General features: G+C 34.8%; 1 long non-coding RNA gene across 2 annotated transcripts; it reads left to right on the top strand.

Moving 5' to 3' along the window:
- The first annotated feature begins 524 nt into the window (after positions 1 to 524).
- LOC146905128 (uncharacterized) lies at positions 525 to 2,914 on the top strand. Of its 2 annotated transcripts, none has more exons than XR_015019145.1 (3): positions 525 to 674; positions 1,016 to 1,087; positions 2,029 to 2,914. It is a non-coding gene; the product is annotated as an uncharacterized LOC146905128 (long non-coding RNA). The 2 variants fall into 2 exon arrangements; XR_015019144.1 differs by having other exon boundaries at positions 525 to 734.
- Positions 2,915 to 14,182: the final 11,268 nt, after the last annotated feature.

The raw sequence follows: 14,182 nt of genomic DNA, 5'->3' as shown, positions 1-14,182 counted from the left end.
ATTGAAACACACGTTTCATTATATAAGGAAAGAAAAGAAACAGGGCCGTCTCAACAAATTCGTAGGCCCGGTTTTAATCTAGTGAGGGATATACACAAATTTTAATTTTGGGCCCCAAAAAAATAAGTAAGACACTAAAAAGAAAAATTATAAAATAAAATATGCACTCTGGTAGGACTTGAACAGAAGTCCATTCACTCACACTCACAAACACACATCCGCGCCACTAAAACATATTGAATTGTTTGAAATATTTTCGCTTTCTTTCCATATAACAATTATTTAAGTGTCCTTCAAAACAAAAAAAAAAGTATTTTGGGCCCCCAAAAATTCGAGGCCCAGTGCCATAGCCCAGCCTCGACGGGCTATGGGCCGGCCCTGAAAAGAAATAAATAAGTAATAATAATAATTATATATATATATGGTAACACAACACACACGTGAGAAAAAGAAAAAAAAGAAAAAAAAGTAGTTAAATAATAATGATATAACAAAACACACACATACTTTCCCATTCCTTTCTCTCTTTCTCCCGAACCTTCCTCATTTTTTTCTCAGTTTTTCTTCTTCTCACAACCCACCAAATTCCATCACCAAATCAAACCCCATGAGTAAAATTACAGATATAAGCAAAGCTTTTTCATAATACAAGTGAGATTTGAAAGAATTTTAAGGTTAGGGTTTGCGCTTTGGTGAAGAAGAGGAGTACCCACACTTATTAATTGCTTATTGAGGTATATTTATCAACATACATTTCAATTAATACATAGTTAGACATGATTATTGAGTTAGAAATTAATTTTAGAGGGTTGAATATATATAACTCAACATATGAAAGTGATACATACTTTAATTTGATTTGAATGGTTCTATATAATTTCAGCAAGGTACCTTGTAGGCATATGTTATCAATAATGCTATAATATACATAGTCAACTTGCATTTCATGGTCATTTAGTGCTACTACAGTTTTGGAATGAGTTCTAATTTATGAGAAAATATTTTTGGTGCTCAGATACGATACCGGACGCTTCACACGCTTCTCCTGGGGTGATTGGAGAGCACACTTAGTGGATTCGTCATAACTGTGAGTTGATGACAATCATTATCGCTTATTTTCAATATCGTTATTATTGATATTTTTATGGTTTTATATGTCAAAGTATTTAAAAAAAATGGGAAACACACCTTTCGAATATTTTTCTCGTCTTGATACATGTTTTAAGTCGGTGATATTATTGTGGTCGCTATTTAGATTTTATCTATGACTTATAAGCAAAGAATTACAAATTGGGATTTAATTGTATGCTTGGCCAAGTTTGATATTTCACGAATTGTGGTTTTAAAGCTATATGTTTTGAGAAAAATGATTATTATTGCGACGACCTAGGTGCACCTAGTATGTGAATTCAATTAGGTAAAGTTACCCCATTAGATGGAGCCGCCCCTATGGAATGGCAACCATTAGGAGGAGAGGGCTATCAATGAGAGGTAAACTCCCTAATTGAAAATGTTTTACACTTTGTTTTGAGTCGAGAGAAAAGAGCTATCCGTTAGATGGAGCCGCCCCTATGGAAAGGCCACCATTAGGAGGAGAGGGCTATCAATGAGATGGAGCTAGTTCTCGATTCACCCATTTTGTTTGTTTTCACTAAATGGAGTTTTCTATATTTTCTTTAAAGGCTTTTATCAAGATTTTCGGCAATATACTTTAGAGGCTTTTATTATGATTTTCGGTAACATATTTTAAAGGCTTGTAATGTTATCATCATGTCTTTACGATGTTGGACTTTTCGTTGAAGTATACCTATTTGATTGGAAATATATATACAAAGTGTGGATTTTCATGTGCATAAAGGGTTGCGGATTGTTAGAATTTTAGACGGTTATTATTTTTATAAATTGACATTAAATTTTTAGAAAAGAAAATAATCGTGCCCTTGTGTGTTTCCCTTCTAGTCGGTGGTGGTTGTTGTCTCCTCACTAAGTCCTTGTGGCTTACTCTTTCTTTTCTATTTTTTTTTTCAGATTCCCGAGCAGCTGAGTAGGAAGCTGCAAGTTGATCTGAAGTCCATCATTTCCACTTTTTGGTAGGCCTCCTTGCTGGATGGCTCTTTTGTTTATGTAAATATTCAGTCATTGTATCTGCAGCTACATGGAGTTTAGAATGTCTTATTTTGAGTTGTACACTTGTGTAAAAAAAATTGTTTTTGAGCTTCTGGATGATGGAACAGGTTTTTGGACAGGATTCATATCTTGGGACGTTAAAGATACAGGGGGTACTCTGTCCAAATTTCTGTAAATATTATTTTGATAAAAAAATGGTTATCTGTAAATTATTTATGTCAATGTCGAGTTTGGTCGTTAGGCTTGCCGGACTAAAATGTATAAGTCTGTGCGCCGGTCACGATTTTTGGTCTTGGGTCGTGACATTTATGGTCTTTTATTACAGACCTTATGCACTGAAATGTTATTTTTGAAACTCTAAGTTTGAAATGTTATGTTTGAAACTCTTGAGTGTTTGAGAAAGCTCTTTAGGAAAATGAAAAGAAAAACTGTTTGAGAAAGTCCTTCAAACATCTATAGGCTCAGAAACAGTTGGACAATTTGCGTGAAAGGAGTAGCGAGGTTTGGAGAGTTTAAAATATAAATTGCAAACATGACTTTTTTGTCGGTAGATTTATTTTATGGACTAGTTTGACCAACGAAAATCACATTTGATGACTATACTAACTAAAAATATATCCAAGGACAAAAATGACTAATATTAGAGAAATTTGTGGATATTTTTGCAGTTTCAATATATTAATATTTATGACATTATTTTTAACTCCACCTGGTGTACTCATAGCTTCTTGGATTTGGTTAAACTCGACCTAGTTAAGCAGTGGTTACCTCATACCTGGTTTGTTCTGTTGAACTGTTTCTATGAGATTTGTAACATCCCGTTCGTCAGCTAATGGAAAGTTCATCTGTTAAATGTATCAGAGGACTAAGATTCATGGAAAGTGATTATGATGAAGAAAGTTAAGTACGACGGAAGATATTTATAAGTAATATCAGTCAAGCAGGGGTTTATGTATCAGTGTCAGGTTAAGCGCGACCAAGACGAGGGGCATTTAAGTAAACTCGCGCAAGGGAGTATATAAGTGTTTTTGGGGCCAAAATATTCATTTTTCACTTCTCTTTCTCTCTCTAGGTTTTGAGAGAAAGAATTCTCTCCTCTCTCTCTCTCTCTAGGAGGCCGCCCCTTTTCCTCTCCCAATCCACTCAAACTCTTCCAAGATCATCAAGTGGTAAGCAAGCATGGATCAAAGAAGCTTTGGGAACAATAAAACATCAAGAGGGAGAAGTTTAGCATGATTGAGGAAACTTGAAGTTAGGGTTTGATCTTGAACAAGATGATGTTGAAGCTTGTTAGTTGATGCAAATATCATGTGAGTTCTTAGATAGAACCTACCTTGGGTTTATGTGCTTAATTTTGCAAGGAAATCATGATTTTTGTTAAGATTAGAGAAATATGATTTTTAGTACCCTAGCCTTGATCTTGCTTTGTACATGTTATTATTGCCATGAAAGATGTTTTATAATGTATATATATGTTGCTGGATGTTTTGGTGCATTGCAGGAACCATTAGAGTGAGTTTTGGGTCAAAAATTGGAAATTTGGTACCACAGACCCGAAGAACTACGCTATTAGCGAAATCTACGCTAATAGCGAAATTCTTCAGGATGAGCCACGCCCCAGCTGAGCTATTAGCGCAACTCTCTGGTCTTGGCCAACATGCTTTGGCTTGTTGGTCCATCCTAGGGTCGGTGGTGCATTCCATAGTCTTTCTTTCATCGTTTTATAACTTAATAACCCCAAAACAACATCTAGGCAATGCACATAACATCAAACGATTCTTGAAATGAAAATCATGGCAATCTTAACATGAATGGCAAGAGTGATTCAAGAGAGTTTAGCCGAATTACTCGGGTAGCAAAGAACTAGGCATGGGATGAAAGTAGAGCCTTGACATAGCTTGTCAAGAACTAGAATAGTTAGTAAAGAAATAGAATGTTAGGCATGAGTAGTATGCTTGATTAGATGCGAAGTGATATAGAGTATCCTCTTCGTATAGAACCTAGAGTGCCATACAATTATGGCAAGACGTGAATTGATCAGACATCTCTTCACATAACAAGTTAAGCAAGCATATAAGTTTACCTCTAGTTGGATCGTATAGGAATCCGAGGTAAAAGAGATAGCTAGTATAGATTTAATACTCATGCATATATATAGACCAAGACTTTAAAGTTAAAGGTGCCATGTCTCTTGTGTCCATACTAGGTTGGCTCAAGGGGTTTCCATTAGGTGAAACGGGGTTAGCCGTAATGAACCCGCATGTCACTTAGTAAGCAAGATGTAGTGGTCGTGTCTCTTGTGTCCACACTAGGTTGGTTCAAGGGGTTTCCATTAGGTGAAACGGGGTTAGCCGTAAGGATCCCGCACGTCACTGCAGGAGTGCCGTTGGTTATACCTTAGATAGGTTTCCATCGGATAGATAGGGATTGCGCTCGGGGTTACTCCACTCGGGGCTTTTCGTAAAATGAACTCAGATAATGTTTGTTTGTTACACGCTAACTTTATGAATGAATCTGACTGTGCATATTTATTAGACATATTTATGTTATGTCATAGAGCCATTGACGTAGATCATCAAGAAATTGTAGAGCCTTGACGTAGATCGTCAAGAATAGTAGAAAATAGACGTAGATCGTCAAAACTAGTATGATAGCAAGATAAGATACGTTGTTAGAAACATCGTATTTTGCATTAGAGCAAATAGAGAAAAATATGCCGATGACGATCTTAGGTTTCCCCTAATCGTCCGGTTTAGAATCGTGTCATGATTATGTTAGACTTAGGCCTCGATACGTAGAGCATATTCTTGGCATTGCGGTTTTAGATCCCCCTCGACCGCCATGACACGTAAAGTAAGTGAAGCCTATAACAAGGTAAGAAGAGACTATGACGGCCCTAGTGTGCATGACCGTCTAAGTATGCAAGTCCCCACACACGTATAATCAACCGTCAGGTTGTAATGTAGACACGTGGTGACCGTAGGTTTCCCCTTGAGGTTGCCTATAGCCTAGAATTTAGGGGAACTCACTGAGACCTTATGTCTCATCCCAATCCTTATTTGTTTCAGATAAATAGGTTGGATTAGCAAGCTAGTAGCCGAATGGATGTTGCGACAAGTGTTCGTTCGTACCGCTGCAGGACGATATGGATATTCAAGGATGCATCTATTATACTTTAGAAAAGTTGAGTTGTATTATTATGTACGAACACATTTGGTTGTATATATATATATATTCATTCGTAGTTTTATTGTTGTATATTTTAATGTATCCAATACTAAACTAACGCACATGCTAGACTTTCTAGATACGTCTAGTATAGGTGTTACATTTGGTATCAGAGCAGGTCGATTCAGATCGTGCCTTGGGTCATTAAGTTACAACAAAGGTAGTGGGACCATTGGGTTCCGGGTAAATGTTCTAGTTGTTGTTGTTAGTTGAGCCTGATCAACTCAATTTAGCATTCGACGATTAGATTGGATGCCTGAAAGCTGAATAGGACCCTGGAGGAACGAAGTATGTGATGAAGATGCACCGGAAAGTGTGAACTCAGAAGTAAGAACTCGGAATGAGTACTAGTAAGAAGTTGATTGTGCCAGTAGGTGGCCGGTGAACCAAGCAAGTAGAAGTATGAATCCTCCGGGAATGTAAGGCAATGTTGAGAAGGGTCGTTCTGATAGTGTTGGGTAAGTTGTTAGTGATACTTTGTATACCCGTAAGTGAAGAATACAGAAATACCTTAGCAGGACCTGAAGCTTCAGTAAGGGTCGTAGTTAGAACGGAATTGTATTCCGGAAAGTAAGCGCAAGGCTACAAGATAGAGAGCAGTCGACGTATGTTGGCAGAATTAGTGGACTCTCAGGATTAGTGTTATGTTATTGAAGTTATGGACTTGAATGTTCAAAGTGAACAAGGTTCTAGTGTTCGAGAAGCTACGTTAAGCGGCAACGCAGAGAAGTAAGCTACTCGTAGTAGAAAAGGATTCAGTGAAAGTTTTATGTTATCAGGAATGAAGCATTAGTTTCTAAAGTGCCGAGAATTGTATCGAATTAGGTTGATGCTTGCCATGCATATGTAGTAGGATATTTTAGATGTTGGGAATGACTGATGAGCATTGATTTACTTGAGGAATAAAAATTTATGCAAAGTATGTTTTGAAAAAAAATTGAGCTGAAGAAACTCGTCAATAGCGAACCTGGAGCGAAATTTTCAGTTTTCAGTTCGTCTCTAGGGAATGCAGTGACTGTTGGAGAGTTGTTTTCACCATCTTTTATGTAACGAATTTTTTTTGATATCGAGTGACGAATGCATATCATATCTTAAAGTTTTCAAAAGGGAAAAAGGCATGGGCAATCATCAACGAAAATCGATTCGGTTTAACGTGACTTTGGAAGTTAATGTGACAAGAGATAAGAATGAGTTTAGACCAAGAGTCTAGAGGCACCAGTATCTAGAATGGAAGTCATAGATGTGTAAGCATGAAGCAAGAAGTTAAATGGTGCAGAGTCATATGAAATCACGAGGATTTTGGAATTCGCGGAGTTGTGAGTACCCCTCGAATCTATGTTTTGCTTGATGGACTTGCGAAGGCTCGTTAGGATGTTAAATCATAAAGTTTACATGATTTTAGAAAGATATATACATAAGGGTGATTGAAGTTGACATTTTTTTTAAAATTCAAATGAATTTTTTTGTAGGTACCGGTCTGTTACGACTCGCGTAGTTTGGGCTAAACTCACTAGGACTAAGATTTGATGACACATACGTGTTATCAACTCGTCCTGGGATTTTAGAGTAACGACTGGGGCCTAGGTTCAGTATAATTTATATATATATATATATATAGTTGAAAATCATCAACGTCAATGACCTGTATGCTATTTTACGAAATTTTCGTAGAAAGAAAAATTAACGAGCAAGCACAGGAAGGATTAAGCAAAACATAGTATGCGAGATACGAAGCTACAATGTTAGATGCATAAGGAAGTATGTCTGAGTGCAAGATGAGTCTACCATGGGATGTTGTAAGAGCGTTTCATGGAATAGTAGTTATGTAATAGCAAAGATGTGCTCCTTGAGTTAAGTTGCTCAGGAATAAGAGTAAGTATGACATTGCTATATCCAGAGGTAAGTTTCCTTGAGATTCAATCTTACCAGCAAAGAGTAGAGCGAGGTTGCAGAGTAGCATGCAACATAGAAGTATCGAGCAGAGTTCAAGCAGATATTAATGTAATAATAGAAGAAGAATAAAGTTCACTAGTCTCAACGGATCAGAGTATTGGTTGAAGCCAACCGGTGGGAATCAGAGTAGCGCAACGGAAGTTAATTAATTAAGTTGCGAACAGTAGCCATGAAACATGGAATTTTGTAGTAAGAATCTTCGTGAAAAATGTTCGAGATAGAAATACCATTTCAGTGAGAAGTATTATGTGGAAAGCGAGGAGTTCTCGTTATGTTAAGTAAGTATAGATGCTTATACAGCCAGTATTAATTAAGGTAAAAGTTTAAAGAAAGTATCTTCACTCAAGTAAGATGAGAAAGACTTGAGTTAACACAGATGAATTAATCGGGTTGCCTTTTTGGTGATGTCGAATGCATAGAAGAGTTGTGGGTTAGTCAGAAAAAGTATGTGCTATGTTAATGGAGTACGATTTATGGGTTATGCCTGACGAAGTACGTACCCTCTTATACCATACTTGTTAAATGATAACGATACTTTCTAGAATGGTGTCAAGCCATGATTTTATAACTTTTAGAGTTAAGATTGGTATTGAGGAACTTGGGAATGATGTTTATTTTAAAAACATGAAATTTCACATTGTTAAAACTGATGAGATACGTCGTAAGCGAGTAAGCTCACTTAAGACGTACAGACTTCAGGACCAACTTGTTAGAGACAAGTGTGACGGAGAGTCATAAAACCTTTTTCAGATATAGAGACTCGTCCTGTGGTTCTGCAGTACTAGTATAAACTCAGTTTTAAAATGATATTTTTCTAGTCATGTATCTATTCGCTCCAAGAACCTATGTACCAAAGTTTAGAAACTCTTAGAAACAAAAGCTAGAATGAGTATCGTTATTAACTAACAAGCAATGGCGCTAGAAAGTATGCCAATACTAGAAGATAAAGTTTTATGAATGACAATGCCCATGTGATACTCATGTCATACGGGATGCACGGATTTGTGCTCAGAGTGTTCAATGCAAGTGCAAATGGACTTACTAGAAAGTTTCAAGAGCATGTGAACCGTCAGACATGCTAATAGATTGTCAGATGAATCAGAGTAATTGATTTCGCTTCTTCATGCCAAGTTAAACGAGCTACCCATGAGTTGCAGTACAGGGAGACTATGAAGAGATAGAAAGGTTTCATAAGATTATGATTAGAGATGAGTAGAATCATCAAGATAAGTAGCATCAGTAAGAAGCATAAATCGCAAGGTGCGGTAAGAAAGATTATGTATGCGTGATAAGATGTATGCATGATAAGATGTGTTAGATACAAGAAAGCACTGCAGGGCAAACCTGGATATCAGTAGAACCCCAGTTTAAAGGCAAATCCTGAGTGTTTTTAGATAATGAAAGGTTACCTAGATGCATGGTTATGCTCAGTAGATAAATTATGGACTCAGGACAATTAGTCCACTTGTAAAAAGAGCGTGCTTCAAACATGATGTTTTTAAACAGTTCGGTGATTTTTATAAAGATAGTAAGATTGAAGAGACCATATTCAATCATATGCAGAATAAGAAAGAGGATGAATTACATGCTTTGTTGAGAAAAGTATTCTTCAACCTCCCTAGAGTGGTTTTGATCATATATTGTATAGCAGAAACTAAAGGAAGCAAATTTTTGCTGCGATGATTGGTAGATGATTCTAAATTTCGAGGACGAAATTTTTTTAAGGGGGGTAGAGTGTAACATCCCGCTCGTCAGCTAATGGAAAGTTCATCTGTTAAATGTATCAGAGGACTAAGATTCATGGAAAGTGATTATGATGAAGAAAGTTAAGTACGACGGAAGATATTTATCATCGCACGCTCCCTCCCTGCTTTTGCATTTCTCCATTCCACCCAAAGGTACTTCAGATTTTCTTTCTCAACAATTGTCATGTTTTTTACGGTTAGCTTGTAGTTTTTCATATAAAGTTCATGCGTCAAATTTCTTATGTTTAATTGAAACAGTTTAATGTGTTTTCTTCAAATTTCTCGTTTAATTGAAATAATTGTCATGTTTTTTTAGGGTGTTTCGGAACAGCTACAGAGAGACACAAAAGTTAAAGAGAATTCAGAAACACGACATGTCAAATTACTAAATTACGCCATGGCCTGCCTCAATCAGTACAACAACCACAGACACGGGGGATAAGTATGTAAATCCCTAATCTAGGTTAGCAAAATGTATAATTTAGGTTAGCAAAATTCTCTTCTGCAGATGAAGAAGAAAGAGGATGATTAAAAATGATTTAATTTGAGCATAAAACCCCCTTCCGCAGATGAAGAATAAAGGACCAAGATGAAGAAAAATGAATAATTTGCAGATGAAGGAGAAAGGACGAACAAACTGAACAGATAAAAAAATGATTTTATTTTAAATCAAAAGTAATTAATATTTTATACGAGGACTAATTTGTAATAAGGTAAAATTTAGTCTTACAGTGGTCCTTCACAAAGACAATGGCTGACATTAACAATTATGTTATTGGCTAAATAAACTGACTTTTTCAAAAAAGTCATTTTCTTGACTACACCATAGAAGCCCCCTTTATTTTATTCCTGATTTATTTTCCGAAAAATACGAGTAGTTCGTTCTTCATCAAACAAACAATATTTGCAAATATCAATTTAATTTTGACTTATCGGATAAATTATTATTTCAAAGTTCATAATTATAATATAAGACATTTTTATATTAATTTCTCTATATATACTATTTATAGAGAACAACTCATAATAGTATTTAGCAGCATTGGAAGCTTAGGAGCTGATAACATAGATGTGGTTGTTTCCATTGGAACCTTAACCGAAACAACTAATGTAATGAGAAAAAACAACTTGGCAGGTATGAGAAAAAACAAGTAGAAAAGAAGATGGAGTATATATTTGAAATATTCTTATGATTACAATTATTATAAGCTAGCTTATATATATTTCTAACAGCATAGTCACAGGTTCAAAGCAAACATGTCCCACATCGGAAATTTTATGAAATATAAATGTAGTAAGTTAGCTATAAAAGAGCGCATGACATTCCTAATCCTCTCAGAGCATGGGGTTGATAACTTATCCCATTGAAATAGGGACAAATTTGGGAGTAAATAACTAAGGGAATACCCTTGTTTCAAATTTGTCCTTGATTTTGGCGGGATAACTTATCGAATGCCTCATTTTGCTATCTCGAGAGTGACTCTCACTCTCTTTCACAGACCAGTGGCAAGATTTATAAGATTTATCGCATCTCTATTTCTAGTTCCTTTGCACATTATCTTAAAATAATCATTTTGAGATGCAAGAGTGTTCATTTATTTTTTATTTTGGTACAAATTTAGAGTGTTTATCATAAATGCTAATCTTGATTCGTTCATGCTTATATTTCCAAAATGTGCCACAACAACGTTGCTTATCATATCATGTACTTCCTCCATCCCAAATTATAAGATGTTTTTGACATTTCACATGTATTAGAAAATGTAATTAATTTTGTACGAGAATGAGATATTATGAGTTGTCTTACAAAATTGTCCTGTAGTAAATCCTGTGGAAAAGATAAATCAAAGAATTGGAAAGAAAAGAGAATAATAAATAGTTAATAATATTTGTTATTTGCCGATTCAAAAAAAAAAAAATAACATTAATGTATAAAAAAAATAACATTAATCCTGTGGAAAAGGTATGTCTTGCGGGGATGACGTTTAATAATATTTGCCGATTCAAAAAAAAAAAAAAAATAGTTAAAGGTATAAAAGAAAAAATAACATTAATGTTTCATTGATATTATAAAGCGACTTATATTTTGAGACAAATTTTTCTAGTTTTGATATATTAATATTTATAACATTATTTTTAACTCCGCCTGGTGTACTCATAGCTTGTTGGATTTGGTTAAACTCAGCCTGGTTAAGCAGTGGTTACCTAATACCTGGTTTGTTCTGTTGAATTGTTTCTATGAGATTTTCATCGAGGTACCCCTGTTTGATGCATTAAGCTGTGGATACCAACAAAAGGGCCTCTTTGATTGTTCTTTGGTAAGTTTTATTATGTTCATGTTTATAGCACATATATATAATCCAAATTTATGCTGATTGAAATAATTGTTGTTATAATTTACTTTGGCTAATCAAAATAACACACTCCATAACTATTATGTCACAAAACACTGGCCTAAAATGTTTATACTGCCTTCGTCGTCCTAGAATCTAATCCAACATTGTAAAAATACTAAAAATTGCTGGAATTGAGTTATACCTTTTTAGAACTAAAAATACCACCTTCGTCGTACTAAAAATACTGCCTTCGTTGTTGACGACTAGATTTTCAAATAAGACCAAAACCACTAAGGGTGTCGATATCGAAATCAAACAATCACCAAATCATATTAAACAATATAAAGCATTTAGAGAATGAATACATGTAGCAGTAACTATGGTTTCTGATGTAGTGGTTTATTTTTTCTCATCTCCTTCGGTATTTCTCATGATGGATTTAAGATTGGATCATGATTAGAAGAAGATTGCAGCATTTGTTGGTTTGAATAGTCTCATTTTGACCGGGAGACGTTTTCTTATTCCTTCAAGGAAATGATTTGTTACATAATCGTATCGAGTAAATCACTTTTAGTATTCAAGGTGCAGCCTTCAAGGAAAGAATCTGTGCTTGCATCATTTAAAATGTTTATGATTGCCTCCTTTTGACAATTTCACAAATAAAGCTTGGTTGCTAACAAAGTACTTTGTAACTTACTTTGTTATATTTCAATTTTTTCTTACCTATAAGCAGAAGTGTTAACTGTTAGCATACATTGATCTTCCTATGATATGATTAGAAGGCCTATGATACAATACAATAATCTGACTATGTACAATAAAAAATTAAGGGTATTTAACATTAGAAATTTCTATCCATCAATGATGTCACTAATTGTTTTATGACCTAAATGTTGAGTCTATGTTTTATTCTTGCAATTAAAATGGATTTTTTCTTCTTCTCAAAATACCTTAGTTAGATATTTTGAATTAGTTAGATAAAATAGATAGGAGAGACTGCCAATACTTTCTTTAGGTCGTAATACATTGAATTAGTTGGATGTTAAAATCTCTCTTGGTCATTGGCAGATAGGTTATAGACTGATACTTACTTTCTTTAGACTGATACTTTATGAGAAAGTTAATCCCTGTTGCACACATGTTCACTTCGCTACGTCACAATTTACCGCTCATCTGCCTACTTGATTGTTTTATACTTATTTTTTTTTCATTCTTAATTTACAGTGATGCCTTTTATGTTTCCTGTAAAAGAAAACCAAATTTCAAACAAGCAGTTTTTCCTTCTGCAGAACATTTCTGTATTCCACTTTACCTCTTTGAGGACCAAACACGCCTCTTCATCATTTTGGTGTTGAAGAGATGCAGTTCTCTGATTGTGGGAAAGATGAAATTTTTTAAATTTTGATTCTTTCTCATCTTCGTCTCCCACATGTTCAAAGCTTCTGTTTGGTTTTTAATGTCGGTGTAGCAGATGCGCAGAAGACAAGGCTTTATGTGCCAGTGCCAGTGCCAGCGAACATTTTTGCAGGACTTCATATTGATGTTTAAACTTATCAAGGTTATTAGAAAGTTTTATAGAGATTGTTGAAATAGGAAATCTGGAGTTTTGTACTGAGAATAGTTAAATATCACAATCATAGTTTTCAGCCGGTTGTACACACAGGAACTTCAGTTCTTCACAGAATTAAGGCACTCAATTAATTGCTTATATAAAAAAAAAAAAAAAAAGATTTACGCAATTAAGTGTGTCAGATTAGCTAACTGCAGCGTTTATAAATAGCCACTATAGTGGCATTATACCTCTATAGCATAGCAGAATGTGGACAAACTGTTATTGTTCTGTGATACGCTAGTTAATACAAAATCTTGTCAACTAGCAACTACAGTGGGACTACAGCACTATTGCATAGCAGAGTTTTAACAATCTGCTATTTTCCACTATCTGATATCGACAGCATTGGCTAACTGGCACAACTAGCAAAATGTGTTTAACAACAGGTTATCAACAATGTTTTATAATTACTTAGTCCACAATTATTTTCGCCATTACCGTTGATTGAGCTCAGAGCTACAAAGATCACACTATTATTATATGACCATGTTCTGTTTCGTGAAAATCTATTTGACATGATTGTAATGTGAAAGCAATTCAGTTACAATTCAGAAGTTCGAAAGTAATGTGAAAGCAGGCTATGGTTTTAGTTTTACAATTCAGAAGCTAATATCCTTATTTTCTGTTGTACCTACTCTTACAAAGTGTTCAGAGTAACTGCTACAGTAGCGCTATAGCATTATCACATAGGAGAATTTTAACATTCTGCTATCCGCTATTGACAGCATTGGTAAAATGACAAAACATGCAAACTGTGTTTAACTACAAGTTACCAACAATGGTTTATAATTGCTTTCTCCCCGTTAAGTTTTATCATTGATCTTGGGCTCAAGATCAGAGCTACAAATATCACTATTTTTATATCACCTTGTCCTGTTTTTTGAAAGTTTATCTAACATGATAGTTTTTTGCTTTTTATCAAAATTGCTATCTAGACTTGTAGAATCGTACAATTTTACAAGTTAACTCGTGATTTTAACAACTTTGACAAAACTTTGGAGAATAAGCATTTTAACATAATCTCATACCAATTGTAACTACTTTAGGACTGTAACCAATCGGATGATTATAGTTTGGTTAGTTACTGAAACGCACCCTTTTATAAAAAAAATTATATATTATAAAATAAAATAAAATAATAATTAAATATTGATGACAAAATAGAACATATTGGAAGTTTC

This window comes from Medicago sativa, chromosome 7 (assembly GCF_051527215.1).
Source record: "Medicago sativa cultivar Bolivia chromosome 7, Bolivia_mono, whole genome shotgun sequence".
Classification (NCBI taxonomy): domain Eukaryota; kingdom Viridiplantae; phylum Streptophyta; class Magnoliopsida; order Fabales; family Fabaceae; genus Medicago; species Medicago sativa.
Note: the sequence above shows the minus strand (reverse complement) of the source record. Positions and strands in the feature narration are given on the sequence as shown.